This window comes from Chrysemys picta, chromosome 11 (genome assembly GCF_011386835.1).
Source record: "Chrysemys picta bellii isolate R12L10 chromosome 11, ASM1138683v2, whole genome shotgun sequence".
NCBI lineage: Eukaryota > Metazoa > Chordata > Testudines > Emydidae > Chrysemys > Chrysemys picta.
The window spans coordinates 74,690,430-74,702,477 of NC_088801.1; the positions used below are offsets into that span (position 1 = coordinate 74,690,430).

At 46.8% G+C, this 12,048-nt stretch overlaps 1 protein-coding gene across 5 annotated transcripts in view; it reads left to right on the forward strand.

The window, feature by feature from the left end:
- The first annotated feature begins 4,960 nt into the window (after positions 1 to 4,960).
- The window catches only part of MLPH (melanophilin), an 85,814-nt gene continuing 78,726 nt past the window's right edge, over positions 4,961 to 12,048 (forward strand). For 3 of the 5 annotated variants that reach the window (XM_065562167.1, XM_065562168.1, XM_065562170.1), the window contains exon 1: positions 5,089 to 5,222. The gene's annotated coding sequence lies outside the window, so the exon portion shown is untranslated. Of the gene's footprint in view, positions 5,223 to 5,280; positions 5,419 to 12,048 lie in introns of those variants that run through there. The other 2 variants (XM_065562171.1, XM_065562165.1) reach the window with 2 other exon arrangements.

Here is a 12,048-nt window from a genome sequence, read left to right on the forward strand (position 1 = left end):
CCCCCTGCCCTGTGCATGCCGCTGGGGCTCCTCCAAGGGTTCTCTAAGATGGCTTGAAGGCTGCTTTGTGCTGCTGGAGCAGAAGAGCTATGGGGAGGCTAGGATCTGGCCCTGAGTCATGGCGGCAGTGGTCTAAATCAGGTCTGTAATAGAAAGATAAAGGGAAAAATCTGCCCCTAAATCTATAGCATTGCTTTGGTGTAAGTGAGAGAGCATTTGGCATATACTTCTAGTAAAATTTCTTGGCCAGTTCCCCTATGAAGACCTAAAATAGTCCCAAGTGCTGCTTTTTTAAGATGCAATTAATTTTTAATTCCAATTCTAATATCAGTTAAGGAGGAATCCAGCCTGTGGGACACAAGCCAGATCTAACCTCACTCATGCTAGTAACCTGGGCAAAATCTTCAATTTGCACCTCTCTAGGTCCTTGCATCTAGGCTATGTCCAAATCTTGCTGGTTCTGTCTGAGTGAGATCTGTAAGCTACGGCCTTTCCGACCCACCCACACAGCCAACGCTCTCTCGCCCGAGCTCTCACCTCCTGGCTCAGTTACTGAAAGACCACTTTGCTCTGGGCTTGACAAGTGCCCAGTCTTGCCCTGCTCCTGTCCATTCAGACTGCTGCTGCGAAGTTCATTCTCCTAGACCTTCGCTTGGACCATGTCACCGGCTTTGTATCCCTCCACTGGCTCCTCCTTCTGTATCACATCAAACATATGCTGCCTTTCATCACTTTCAAGGCCCTTCGCCCCACCCTACCCCTTCTCTGTCATTCAGTAGCAAGGAGCTGACTCCTCCTCCGATGGGTCCATAGTGCCAGCCTCCATCCCCCACTTGTTAAATCTTCAAACAGGTACCTTCATCCTCTCACCCATGCTGCCTCATATGTGGGGTTGAGACCCCCCATAAACAGCTGCAATAAAGCTCCTTCCCTCAAAACTCTCCTTTCCTGTAGTGCCTGTAAATCCTTTGACAGGGGTTAGGCGGCTGGTGCGGTGTGACCCCTGCCAACCAGCGATACTGTCTCATTGTTCTCCTCTGCCTGTCTCCATCTATTATCTCTTCTGCTTTGGGGCAGGGACCGTCCTCTTGTTCTGGGTTTGTACAGCGCCTAGCACAATACAGGCCTGGTCCATGACTCGGGCTCCTAGGTGCTACTACATATTCTGCTGCTTATAGAATGGCTTAATTCTCCTGCCGGGGAGAGGATGAGAGAACAAACACGTGGCAGATGTTAGAGATATTGCTTAAGCACGACTGGAAGATGCTCGGATACTACAGAGAGGAGCCTAGCATAAGAACCTATACTGAACAAATAGCATCAACCCACTCTTTTAAGGCAGATCTCTGATACAGTCAGGGGCAGTCTCCTCTATGGTGTCTGGGGGGACAGGGAAACTAAGACATTTCTCAGGTTGCATGTTCCTAAGGTACTTACATGGCCCTATCACCACAGTATCAGAGCACCGCATACCCTTTAACGCAGTTATCCTCAGAACACTCCCACTAAACTCCTGTGCTCTAGGTGGGGGGAACAGGATGCCTGGACCATAAAAGGGGATTACACGCAGGTCTACTGAGTACCTGCCAAGCACCCTAACCACTGAGCCATCCTTCCTCTACCTCTCCGAGTAGCTGCACGCCTATTGCTCTTCGGGATGGAGAGGGGCCAACTCAGTGTTCCACAGAATGATATGGAAAAGGGCCCTTCCTTGCTTCGTGCTCACCCTGCAGGTGTCCAGCAGCTCTCCCTCGTCCGACCCCTGCCCCAGCGTCCAAGGCAGCGAGATCACTCAGGTGGCACCTAAAGGCACTGCCTGCCGCCAGACCCCGAAAGTGTGGCTCTCCTAGGCTAGCCACCGTCACCAGCGCAGACAGCCCCTGGGCCCTGATCTAGTTTAATCACACAAGAAACCGCGGTGGCAGCCTCCAAGATAAGAACCTTGAGAACTGAGCACAAGCCTTTAACCAGCGGCCAATGGTGGCCTCAGAAAGTGAATCGTTAACCAGAGCAGGAGCTGAAGGGGACCCGCACGGCGCTCTCTATGAAACACGTGGAGGGCCTGATTCAGCTCCCCCGCTAAGTGGTCCCTTCCCTCGCCCTGGTTTCTGTAGCGTTGCCAGTGGAGTAAGGAACCATTCACTGTAAGTGAGGCAGAGCTGAGCCGATGGGCTGGATCCCTACCCCCTGGCTGTCTGGCTGCTCTTCTCTTTGAGCCAGGGAGCGGAAGGACCCCTGGCTTCAGCCGCCTTTCTTGCTGGCCTGGTGTATAAGGGGGATAGAGCTGCTTTCCCACGCCCTCAGAGCAAGGAGGTGAGCACTGTGACCACTATGCGAGGTCCGCTCACTCAGTCACAATCTAGCCAGGGTGACCAGATAGCAACTGTGAAAAAAACAGGACAGGGGGTAGGGGGTAATAGGTGCCTATATAAGAAAAAGTCCCCCAAAACAGGACTGTGCCTATAAAAACAGGACATCTGGTCACCCTAAATCTAGCCCTCTCTGAACAGCTGTGTGTATCCCCTGTGAGAAGCTGATGGGAGGCCTGCATGGTAAATGACAGGCTAGGTGCCTTTGTTTGTAGTGTGTGTAGCTTTCCAGGATTATAGTGGGGTGTTACCAGGTACTACTCAGCTTCAATACTGGCAGCCGAATCTGGCTGCGTGCCGGCCCGGCCACCTCCCGTTGGAGCCCCTTGAGTGTGAGCTGGTGACATACCCCAACTGAGACGGGCCTGAGCTCAGATCTGGACTTTGTCAGAGTTTGGAGGTGTTTTCATACAGGCCGATTCCCAGTCCCTCAAGTGGCTACCTGGAGTGCAGGGGTACTAGGAAAGGAGCAAAAAGAACAGCAAAAAGGCACCTTAGAGACTAACAAATTTATTTGGGCATAAGCTTTCGTGGGCTTTCCGATGTGGAAAGGAAAGGAGCGTTAACATGCACAATGCTTGTAACGCACCCTCCACCTTTCAGACACTAATGGGCAGGTGATGCAAACTTCACCTAGCTAATAGCGCTTAGTTTGAAGCTCCCCTGCAGATCTTCCATGTACACAATTCCACTGAATTCATTACACCCCTGGGGCATTTTGTTTGCAGAGGGCCATTAAACAGAACCTTTCCAAGCAAGAAAATGCAAGGCAAGGCAATTCACTCTGAGTTCCGTTCAATCCAGTCCAGCCACTGTTCCTTCGGGCAGGGAGGAGATCAGGTTAAGCTGATAGTGTAATACACCCAAATCCAAAAGATATATACATCCAATGATCCAAGCCTAGTGAAGTCAATAGAAAGATTGCTGTTAATGCAATAGGCGCTGGATGAGACCCAAGTCTTCCCCATCCTTGGAAAGGAACAGTCGTGTGAACAGGGGCAAGATATCTGTCTCCCCTCACTATGCTGCTGGAAAGCAAAGATTTGTTCATCCTTTTCAGCACACAGATTTTTGTTTACTATCAAGGCGAGGGCTTAACCTGGTGAGTAAGTCACTGGGTTGGAGCTCCCTGCTCTGCCACTGACTTCCTGTGTGACCTTGGGCAAGTCACTTGAGTTCTCTGTGCCTCCGTTCCTGCGCTGTAAAATGGAAATCCTTGTCTACCTAGCCCCCAATCCTGCAGTCAGCTCTGGGTAGGCATACCTCTACAGCCAGACCACCCCTTTGGGGAAACTAAGGCAGGGAGACTTGCCTGTGGCCACACACAAGTCACCAGACTGGAATTTGGGATTGCTTGACTCCAAATTGTGCTTGCTCCACCGGACTACGTTGCCTCTCAGAGTTCTTGGGAGTGGAATTTGCTCCAAGCCACAGTTCCCTTTTCTTGATCACGTGTATCGTCATCTACAGGCGTCGTTTATATTTTCCTAAATCTAATGGCGTTATGCCCTATGCTAGAAGGAAAGAATCTATGCTCAGGAGAACAAAAGGCTTGCTGTACTGGCTGGTGGCAGCAGGCAATGTGCAAACTTCCTCACCCATCTTGCTCCATAGAACCAGTATGATTTGTGATGGTCACTGCCAGTTGTGTGCTGAAGCGGTCTTGCAGAGAGGTGTCCTGGGAACCCCTCGCTGAGACCACCAAACTCAACTCCCCGGACCGATCACCACTGGATTTCAACCCAGTCTCAAGAAACAAAAACCGGAGTGTGTTAACCTGCCTGCATCTCCATGGCCCCAGTTTTAATGATGATTTATGATGAACTCATACCGCAAAAATAAAATCAGTAAGCCAATGGAAATATATAGGATCACCCCCCAGATCGCCACAATCTAATCCCATATTGATTTCAGCATCTGAAAGTCTCCATTAATTATCGTGCACCAGTAGGCAAAATATCGCATGCTGCAGACTCAACTCTATTCAATATTTCCCAAGCTTGGGACAAATTTAGTTTAAAAAAATGGAGACAGAACTAACCCATGCTTATTTCTCTCGCAATAAGCCCCAGCATGATGCAGATACCACTACACACAGTCACTTTAACTTGATTTTTTTTTCCTCCAAAGCCTAAAGACCTTGGATTTTCTGTGTGTGAGTGATGCTGGGGTTTTGTTTTGGTTTTTGTTGTTGTTGTTTGGCTGGTTGTTTTTTTTTTGTTTTGTTTTGTTTTTTTGTATGTTCCTTTATATTTTTCTTCTCTTATGCAATCACCTGCTTTCAAGTCACAAGATTTCCAAGACTGAAAACCCTGGGTCTTTTCTCAGCTCGTTCAAAATTGGCAAATATTTCCCTTTCCCTTGGGGTTTTTGAATTTTATTTTTTGGAAAGGCATTCCAAGTTTGCCAATAGGATAGTGTCTGTTATTTGAAGTGCCTGGGCCAAATTCCTCTCTGGTGTAACTCCACCGGCTTCAATCGAGTTACACCAGGGTTGCATTTGGCCCCCTATTTCCTGTCTATTCCCCTTACACTTTACTGCAATCTCCGAAGAGTGGCTCCTCCTGACTTGGGGGGGGGGGGGGAGGGAAGTCCTGTGGGCAGGGTCCCCCCAGCTCAGCGCGTCTCTGCAGCGGCGGCTGCAGCTGCTTTGCTCGGAGGAAGTTGACTCTGAAGCACTAATCGGCCCATGTGATCGCCGTGCACCGAGTAGGTGGTTGGTTCTGCCCAGCCCCAGGGCAGAGGATGGGAATCCAGCATGTGACAGAAACATATTTTTACTCCACCCCCTAGGACTGGATTGCCACCGAGCCAGACAGGGAGATCAAAGCATCGGCTGCAGCTCTTCACAAGGTAAAGTGCAACTTCCCCTTCTCATGATCGGTTCTGAGGGGGTTCAACCGGGGATCTGGTCGGAAAGGGACTGAGGGTGCCTATTGCTAATCAATACGGTTCTTAAGCTGAGAGTTTCCCTGCCCTGTAGCAATCACCAGCACTGCCCTGCTGCTGCAATTGATAGGGCAAGTGAAGGATGTTGACAGCAGCAAAGGTAAGAATGGTGTCTGGAGAGAGGAGGGAGAGAAATACCTGTTTTATTTTGGGAGGGGTGGTGCTCAACGCAGGTAAACTTTCCAGAAAGAAAGAGAGCTACATTCTGGATTAACCTGTAAAGCAGAGAGGCTAAACTTTGTCCAGAAGTACAGTCCAGCTATCGCAGCCCTGCCTGGAACGTACCTCAAAGTCCTATGCTAGTTTAATCTGCAGGAAAGAACAGTGGAAACCGGTGTATGCTCCCCTGACATTGAACGCCCTTCGAGCAGGCCTTGGAAATTATGTCGCTCTTCAATATTACGGCAGATACCCAGCCTGAGGCTGCAAAATGCCAATTTAAAGTGTGTTCGTTAAATTTCACATGCACTCCATGTCATCCACGTGTAGGGTGACCAGATGTCCCGATTTTATAGGGACTGTCCTGATATTTGGGTTTTTTTCTTATATAGGCTCCTATTAACCCCCACCCCGTCCCGATTTTTTACACTTGCTGTCTGGTCACCCTGTCCGCGTGGCTGGAGGCGCCCTTCTTTAGCTGAACTTTCAGAAGAGCCTGCTGTGGGAAGCAGGGCAGTTTCCTCTGACTGAATCTCCATGCTCCCATGGGTTTAAGACATAGCCTTGCTTCCCTATCAATGGAGGAATTGTCCACATACTGGATGGCCTATCGATTTCAGCTGAAGCTGTGTGGGTAAATCTAGTGCAATCTCTGAAAATGTACGGATCATTACTTTGTGCGTGTGTGGTAATTTCATTTGCAATGCAGTATTAATTATTAATAGATCTTCATGGAAGCTTATAAACCATTCCTAGAATCTAGAATAGATCTAGAATCCATTCAAGATATAATCCTGCCTACTTTTGCCTCCACACTCCTGTTGACTTTAATAGAGCCACAAGGTGTGCATGATGTAGGGGATCATGCCCCAACGGGTTAATTTTTAGCATCGTGTAAGCAGAATAAATGGGGCAACTCCCATTATTGTTAACAGAGTGGCTATCTAATCTGCCCCATGTAGGGCTGACTCCTATAAAACCACTGGGGCAGTGGGAAGTAACTTTCTTTGAAGACTCTCAGTCTCTTAGGTTTTATCGTTTCAAACGAAACCTACTCCTGGCCCTTGTCTAGAGGGGAGCTTAGTTTCATTTTTGGAGATCAACAATTGTTGAATTTACAGGATGCCACTTAATGGATCCTGGCAGATGCGGGGTGCCCGCAAGTCCTGCTGTCTTCATTGGCAATCGAGGGCACATAGAAGGCACCTCGCACCATGCCAGACTGGGCCCTTCCTTTACCTTCTATCTGTCTTTTGCTACTGAGTCTTTAAATGGAGAACAATTCCCAACCATCCAGCGAGGGAACAACGCTGTTGCTTCCAAGCACGGATATTTTTATTGATCCTGTGGCTCTTAAATACAGCACGCCGCAGAGTGTTAATGATTTGCAAATATTAACACATTCCTAAAGGGGAGGGCGTGGATGTGGGGGAGGAGGGTGTGTGAGAGAGTAGATATTATTTAAAAAAGTTCTGAGTACATATTGATGACGTCTACTTGACACCCTGCCAGTGTCCTGTGATTTCCAGAGAACAATTCTTCTGCCTCAAAAGTCTTTAAAAGAACAATGAAGGTCTGAAGCCATTTCGCCTGTGCCGTGTCTTCCTCCTTCACTTTTTGTCACCCCATCAGTTATTCCCTCCCCCCCTCGTTTATAATTTTATAAAAACATGCATGGTTAAGAAGAACTATTACCTAGAAATTATGTTCTGTGAACCTTGATCATTATATACTTTTAAAAACAACTCTTTACATAATTCTCCCAAAATTATAAAAGGCCCCACTCCTCGGCAAGGCTTATGAAAGCAAAACAATTGTGGGGTTTTCAGGCCTTCCTATTTTAAAGCTTTGCTGAGCCAAAAAGGTACAATTACTGTTCAGATTTCAAACCACCAGATTCTGGAATAAAATGTCCAAACATGGAGTTATTCCAGAATAGCTATTTCACTTTAAATGTTGTCAAGGCTGCTTCCCCACTCTGAACTTTAGGGTACAAATGCGGGGGCCTGCATGAAAACTTCTAAGCTTAACTACCAGCTTAGATCTGGTCCGCTGCCACCATTCCCAAGTGGATTCCCTTCCCTGGGAAGCCTTGAGAAACTCTTCACTAATTCCCTGGTGAATACAGATCCAAACCCCTTGGATCTTAAAACAAGGAGAAATTAACCATTCCTCTCCTTCCTCCCACCAACTCCTGGTGGATCAAGATCCAAACCCCTTGGATCTTAAAACAAGGAGAAATTAACCATCCCTCCTCCTTCCTCCCACCAACTCCTGGTGAATACAGATCCAACCTCCTTGGATCTAAAAACAAGGAAAAATCAATCAGGTTCTTAAAAAGAAGGCTTTTAATTAAAGAAAAAGGTAAAAATCATCTCTGTAAAATCAGTGTGGAAAATAACTTTACAGGGTAATCAAACTTAAAGAGCTCAGAGGACCTCCCTCTAGCCTCAGGTTCAAAGTATATACCTGACCTTATTCTGAAATAACTTTCCTGTATGAACAAGCCCATGTGTTTGAGTTTTAAACCCAGTATAGTTGATTTTATCATGTAAATGCTAACAGACACTACAGTATATGTTCAGCAATTACCATATAACAAAACTATGATATTCTAGAGTTTTAATGATTCAAAACACTGCAGTTTTACAGTAATGCTGCTTACTTTTCTTGTTTTTTTAATTTAATCATTAGGTCCAATAAGCATTAGTTTCTTCTCTTAGGGGAAGACATGTTGGAAAAGATTTTGTTTCACTCAAACCAACTTTAAGGCAATGATATTAGGCTTTCCTTGATTGCACCTGCTTCTTCCAGAAACTGTTGGGTACTCTCCCAAAGAGGTTTCATTTCCAGAATTGCTAACCTCCCACATTGAAGCTGATGGGAGCTCAGCACGTCTGAGAATCGGGCACCTATTATCTTATCCTTGTGCGAGTCTAATCTTAATGCACGTATTCCAGAAGACTTAAGTACATAACTGAATTAGTTACTGTACGTTAGATCAAAGACTAGCATGTGAATGGCACACAGACAGCTGAGGAGTTGAAGTATTTATCTTATCACCTGTGTATTGATTTCCTTTCCATAATCGGAGGTTAGAAATGAAGCGTTCTTTAGACGCTATATCGCTGCATCTTCCAAAGCCCAAATGCAGGATGTAATGTGGGTCAAAGACAAAAATGAAGAATATAAAAAAATTGCCATGTGGGACGTTTAACAAGTCTGGGGGATTCCTCCCTTTAGTGTAGCCAACTCTTTCTGCAGGCTCAGCTTCATAGGTCTTTATTTCTGATACAAATCATTTTCAGTAATTTAAGCAAGAGGACACCAAAATTGTGTGAAACAGAAGTAAGTTGGGGCCTAACATGAGTGACGCCTCCTGAAAGGAAATACATTTGAGAGGTGCACTAACCATGAGAATTTCTAGCCAAAATATCTCATGCGTCTAGGGTACGTCTACACTACCCGACGGATCGGCGGGTAGCGATCGATCTATCGGGGATCGATTTATCGCATGTAGTGTAGACGTGATAAATAGATCCCCGATCGCTCTCCCGTCGACTGCTGAACTCCAGCTCGGCGAGAGGCGGAAGCAAAGTCGACGGGGGAGCCGCGGCGTGCTGAGAGGACGCGAAGTAAGTAATTTAAATTCGATCTAAGATACGTCAACTTCAGCTACGCTATTCTCGTAGCTGAAGTTGCGTATCTTAGATCGATTCTCCCCTCTCCCTCCCTCCCCCCCCAGTGTAGACCAGGCCTAAGATCCAATGCTCATTTCTTTAAAGGGACACTGTCAGGTTAAAAAAAAAATTAATTGCACCTGTGCTGCTAATAATACTTTAGGATGTAAATTCAGGAAAGAATTTAAGCACATGCTTAACTTTAAGCACATGCTTATGTGCTGTCCTGGATAGAAATGCTTTCTTGAATCAGGACGTCGATTATTAAAGGGAGTGATTTTTTTTTTAAATCAAATTCACTGTCCACTACTTTAAAATATTGGAATTTACTTGTTTCATTTCTCTCAACTGAGACAATAGGGGGAAAGCTGCTAGGCAATTTCACACATCCCAGCCCCGGTTGTCGGTTTCCTAGCAGTTTCCTTTTGTTGTGGGGCTTGGGTTGCCAGTGCTGCGGGGAACCGATTGAATGCAAACTCAAACTGTTTTCATGGAAATGATTTTAAAACCGATACATTAAAAATCAGTATGAATGGGAAAGTTCTCTTTTTTAAAAAGAAGCTTAATTCATTTGTACCCCTTTGATCAGGGCTATGGTTTTCTATAGTTGAAGATTTTCTTTTCTAGCTGTAAATAGCTTTTCAGTAAATACAGTCACTATTGGCCTCAACTCGGGCAAACCTCTGTCTATTCAAGATAGTTGTATGGCTCCCCGTTATTGTAGCATCTGAGCACCTTACCGTCTTTCATATATTCACCCTCACAACACCCCTGTGAGGTAGGAAAGTGTTGTTCCTACGTTACAGATGGGGAATTAGAGCACAGAAGGTATGTTTACACAGCCCGCAGCAGTGGGAGTCCCAGCTGGGTCAGCAGACTCAGGCTCACAGGGCTGGCGCTACTGCACTAAAACTAGCTGTGTAGACAGCACTTTGAGGTTGTGCTTTGGGCTCTGAAGGCCACTTCCCTCCCCAGGCGTCAGAGACTCCTGAGCTCCAGTCCAAGCTGCAACATCTACTTTTAGTGCCTCGGCGTGAGCATGAGTGTGTTGACCCGGGCTCAAAGGCTCACTGCCTCTGAGAAGGGGGGGTTGACACAGCACGTGCACCCCCATACTGTCTGGGCTTGAAAGTAAATTCACATGTTCCAGCAGGTTAGCCTAATGTTATTTCACATGCCGCCTTTGGGGCAGATCCAAGGCTGGTGTAAATTCTAGCTCTGTTAACCATTTGCACCAACTAAGGATTTGCCCTACAATCTACCATTCAGCCGAGAGGGTGCGTCTTCAATTCAGTGTGTCCCATATGCGCTGATTCCACAGAGCACTTAAGCATGAGCTGAACTTCTAAGCACTTGAGCAATCCTATTGTGGGACCATTCCAGGCTTAACATTAAGCACCGGCTTAGGTTCACTGCTGAATCGAGACCATAATGCCGGGTAGCAAAGAGGTTGCTCTAGTGAAAATCAAATCCACAAGCCGTCTTGCACCAGTGAGAGCAGAGGCTACTTGAGTCCCCACTGAGAGTTTTCATCTCACCCACCCTGCAGATCCCCCCCAGGACTGGAAGACAGCACAACCAGCAGACCAACATTCTGCGACAAGGAATGTGTCCTTTCCTCCAACTGGTTGAAATAGCAAGAGGAAAGAAGCAACCAAAATGTGCCTTATTAAACTCAAGCGGCTTAATTATAGCTGGGAATTCAGCTGCCCGGGTCTTCCTCTTCCCTGTTTGCGCCACTCTTTAGGGTCTTTGCTCCAAGAATAGATGTTTTCTTGTCTGTGTGCAGGGCACACGGCACAGCTATGTGTGGTAAGGTTGCATGCACATGTTCTGGCAACAACCTTCCTCTAATTTCACTAAGTGCCCTCTGATCTTGTGTCATGGGGCTTATATCCTGGAGGTGGATTAACCCCTTCTTACCCCTTCGCCCTGGCCACAGTCAGTATCACAAATGTCTGAAAAGGGGAAAAGCCAAGTGAATTCTTGCTTTGTTTCCTCATAGGGATCACGAAGTATAAAATTGATCCTTCATGACACCCAGCTTCAGGTTCTTCACTCTAGTGTCTTCCACAGATAGAATCCATCTGTTCTCTCCTCTCCCAACTAGTACATCAAGCTTCCAGATGTGGCATGATCAGCTTTGAGGCCAGAATCTCCTCTCACTTACACCAGTTTTACACCAATTTAACTCCCTTGGCTTCAGTGGATTTTCCTGATTTTCACCTGTGCACACTGGAGGAGAATCCGGCCCTTTCCCCTGTTGCAGTAGGGGATTTTGGAACACTGTTATTGTTAAGGGTCAGCTCCTTGGGGAACCACAGCGAACCTGGGGCTTCACTCCTAATTCATCAGTTCTGTTTTTATGGTGGTGCACAAAAACCTTGAACCCAGTGTAAACCAATGCAGTGATAACTGCCTGAGTCTGCAGACAACCTGAAATAATTGCTCCAATGTGTGAGCTGCCCCATATATCTCAGCAGAGCATTACATCTGAGTACTAACCCTGACCATTTAAATGTTAGTATAGTTAACTGTGACCCTGCTGGGACACTTCAGCAGAAACATCCAGCTAACGTCCTTTCCCTACAGTACCAAGGTACCTCGCACATCTGCAAGTGCTGGAGGAACCAACTAGGGGCCGTGCTCCTCTTGACCTGCTGCTCACAAACAGGGAAGAATTGGCAGGGGAAGTAGAAGTGGGTGGCAACCTGGGCAGCAGTGACCACGAGATGGTTGAGTTCAGGATCCTGACACAAGGAAGAAAGAAGAGCATCAGAATACGGACCCTGGACTTCAGAAAAGCAGACTTTGACTCCCTCAGGGAACTGATGGGCAGGATCCCCTGGGAGGCTAATATGAGGGGGAAAGGAATCCAGGAGAACTGGCTG